Raw genomic sequence first — 4,039 nt, forward strand, 5'->3', positions numbered from 1 at the left:
AGCTGCACATCCAAACCACAGGGGGATACTAGTTTGCTCCCACTAGAATGACTAAGATGAAAAAAATCAAGATAACCATTGGAACAGATGTGGAGAACTTGGAACACTTATCCGTTGCTGGTGGGAATGCAGAGTGGTGCAGCCATTGTGGAACAGAGGGACTGTCCCTGAGAAAAGTAGCTATGAGCAGCAGCCTGACCCAGCATTTGTGCTTCTAGGAACACACCCAAAGACCTGAGTGTAGAGACTCAGAGCGAAGCCTGCATTCCAATGGGCATTACGGCACTGCTTGCCATCGATGAAATGTGGAAACAACCTAAGTGCCCGTGGGCAGATGAGTGGATAAACAAAACTTAGTATATAAATACAACGGAATACCACTCAGCCAGTAAGAAAAACGAAGTCGAGATAGACATTGGTTAGGAATAAAGAAGAGGAGGACGGTGGGGGGGGGGGGGTGGGGAAGGAAAGAAAAAAGCAACAATGAAGTCTTGGTACATACTACAGTATGGATGAAACTGGATAATATTATGCTGAGCGAAATAAGTCAATCACAAAATGACAAATATTGTCATTTATGTAAGTGACCTCACTTACATAAAAAGAAAAGAAAAGGCAATTGTATAGAGAGCAAAGTTTATTCGGGGCTATCAGAAGTGGAAGGGGGGAGGAAAGGGAATCGAGTTAATGATGACAGGAAACGTGCACTGATTAAGGGTAGGGTCGCACCCCCTATTGCTGTACTTGCTGTCAATAGTTGTAGACCTATACAAAAGCTGAAGAGGCAAAAGTTATATGATAGATATATTCACACCAAAACACGCGCGCGCGCCCACACTCACACACACACACACACACACACACACACACACACACAATGGCTGCTGGGGCTGCTTTTGTACAACAAAAAACTAATGGGACTGTTTCTTGGTTTGGAGTTTTAAGGTCTTGGCATATCCAGTTAATTGGCTTAATAATGTGTTAAATGCTTCTGTTCTACTTCTTAATTCATTGCATAATGTGCTTGAGTCAGGCCATCCAGGACACAATGTTTGATCTCTATTTTCCTTGAGTAACAGCATAAGAAGGGGGAGTCAGGCTAGGGAAGAATATGAAATGTGATGCTAATTGCCTCCATGAGATCTGAAGAACTGGATGGGGCCTGGCTACCATTTTGATGAGAGATCCCGTAGGAAAGTTCTGAACAAGAAGGGGTACAGGCCCAAATTTAAAATTCTTATGGGCTCCAGACTTCATGGAGCCGTGAAAGTTGGATAATCTCTAAACATTACGCCAAAAATATCCATTGACTTCTTAAAACCAAACAATAGTTTAGCATAACTAGTACTAAATGCCTGCCTTGAGAATTAGGTTCTCTTTAGAATTATCTATATGGGATCAAATTCATAACAGCAACTAAAAAAAGTAGGTAAGAACCTTCGAGGGCAGTGGATTTATGCCAAAGGAAAGAAGAATGGAAAGGAAATAGAGGAAAGAAATAAGAGGCAAAAGCTACCTATAGAGGTATAACTATTGGCATGTATATATGTAAATACATTAATTTATAATGAAAGTGGTAGAGGCCAGTATACATATGTTTATATGATAAATATTAAGATAGCACACAGACTTTGGGCCTCTACTCAATTCCTCCTTTAACACAAGAACACTTTGCTCTAATAACCTGTCACTCTTTGATACTCACCTTCCTGACATGTTTGCTGAAGACAAAATGGGTGCATAAGCAAATGTGGTGAAGAGAGCAGATGGTGCCCAACTATCAAAAGATACAGCATCTGGAGTCTTAAAGGCTTGAAGGTAAACAAGCAGCCATCTAGCAGGGGAGCAACAGTCCACATGGAAGAAGCACACCAGCCTGTGCGATCACGAGGTGTCAACGGGATCAGTCATTAGGTATCAAAAGATCCAAAACAAACAACTATATCAATGCAAAAGAGGTGGGTAGGAGTGGAGACTCAAAGTCCATCTGTAGATAATGGGATATCCCCCCACAGAAATGGTATAAGGTCCTGAATACTTCTCCTCCCCCCACTACCATGGCCCAATTCTAACTTTCAAATTTGGGTAGACTGGAGAATACACATTGGTACAGATAAGAGCTCTGTACCCATGGAATTCAGGACAGATAAACCCCTCAGGAACAGTAATGGGAGTAGTGGTATCATGAGGTTAGGGGGATCACCAGGGAGGGGGAAGGGTGAGAAAGGGGAACCCATCACAAGATTGGATATATAGCACGCCTCCCCTACCAAACAGGACAAATAACAGAAATGCAGGTGAAGGAAGACAACAGACAGTGTAACATATGAAATAATAATAACAATATATAATTGATCAAGGATTCATGAGGGTGGGAGAGTGAGAAAGAGAGGGGAAAAAAGAGGAGCTTATACCAAGGACTCAAGTAGAAAATGTTTTAGAAATGATGATAGCAACATATGTACAAATATGCTTGATACAATTGATGCATGGAATATTATAAGAGCTGTAAGAGCCCCCAATAAAATGATTTAAAAATAAATAAAGTAATATTTACCTGGCAGGGGAGATACTATGATCACGAAGGTGGTTTTTCCAGGGCGAGGCTTATCCATTGCACTCCGGATGTGCTGACCCCTTCGATTTCCCCAAATGTGGGAAACTTGACTGCATAATTTGTGGTAGTGGGGGACTGCGTTAGCGCTCTCCCCTGAAAAAGAATAAATAAAGTATATTTATAAACGACGAGGGGGAAATAGATCTATGTACATATATTTATAGGCTGAGTATTAAGAAAACAGATGGACAGTGGGCCCCTGAACAAGTACTCCCTCAACACAATAACACTTTGCTCTAACAATTTGGAAGTCTGAGATGCTCCCCTTCCTGGCATGATCTCTGAAGGCAATGGGTGCACAAGCAAATGTGGTGAAGAAAGCTGATGGTGCCTGGCTACCAAAAGATATAGCAACTGAAGTCTTTAAGACCTGAAGATAAACAAGCAGCCATCTAGCTGAGAGACAATAAAACCCACATTGAAGAAACACACCAGCCTGTCCCGACTCGATCGCTGAAGACAAAGAGGGTGTAGATGTATAAGCAAAAGTGGCGAAGAAAGCTGATGGTGCCTGGCTATCAAATGATATAGCATCTGGGGTCTTAAAGGCTTGAAGATAAACAGGCAGCCATCTAGCTAAGAAACAACAAAGCCCACATGGAAGAAGCACACCAGCCTACCCCGACACAAATACTAAAGACAAAGCAGGTGCATAGGCAAATGTGGTGAAGAAAGCTGATGGTGCCCAGCTATCAATATATATAGAATCTGGGGTCCTATAGGCTGGAAGATAAACAAGGGGTCATCTGACTAAGAAACAACAAAACACACATGGAAGATGCACACCAGCCTGTGAGATCACAAGGCATCGAAGTGATCAGGTATCAGGTATCAAAGACAAAAAAAAAAAAATCATGGCATTGTGAATGATGGGGAGTGCGGAGTGGGGACCCAGGGGCCATCTGTGGGAAATTGAACATCTCCTTGCAGAAGGGCCGCAGGGAGGAGACAAGCCAGTCAGGGAGCAATGTAGCCATGATGAAATATGCAATTTCCCTCTAGTTCTTGAATGCTTCTTCCCCCAACTATCCTGATCCCAATTGTACCTTGCATATCTGGCTAGACTGGAGGATGTTCACTGGTATGAAATAGGAAGTGGAAACAGGGAATTCAGGACATATGAACCCCTCAGGACCAGTAGAGAGAGTGGCAATATCAGGAGGGTGGAGGGAAGGTGAGGGAGAAAGGGGAAACAGATTCCAAGGTCAACATATAACCCCCTCCCTGGGGGACGGACAGCAGAGAAGTGGGTGAGGGAGACGTTGGATGGTGTGAGATATGACAAAATAATAATAATTTATAAATTATGAAGGGTTCAGGGGGGAGGTGGGAGCAGGGAGGGAGGGGAAAATGAGGAGCGGATGCCAAGGGCTCAAGTCGAAAGCAGGTGTTTTGAGAATGATGATGGCAACATATGTATGA

At 43.0% G+C, this 4,039-nt stretch overlaps 1 non-coding gene across 1 annotated transcript; it reads left to right on the forward strand.

Annotated features, from left to right (window-relative positions):
* Positions 1–2,549: 2,549 nt before the first annotated feature.
* On the forward strand, positions 2,550–2,713 carry LOC142452204 (U1 spliceosomal RNA). The gene has a single exon (XR_012785233.1). It is a non-coding gene; the product is annotated as a U1 spliceosomal RNA (small nuclear RNA).
* Positions 2,714–4,039: the final 1,326 nt, after the last annotated feature.

Source organism: Tenrec ecaudatus, chromosome 6 (assembly GCF_050624435.1).
Source record: "Tenrec ecaudatus isolate mTenEca1 chromosome 6, mTenEca1.hap1, whole genome shotgun sequence".
In the NCBI taxonomy this organism is placed as follows: Eukaryota; Metazoa; Chordata; class Mammalia; order Afrosoricida; family Tenrecidae; genus Tenrec; species Tenrec ecaudatus.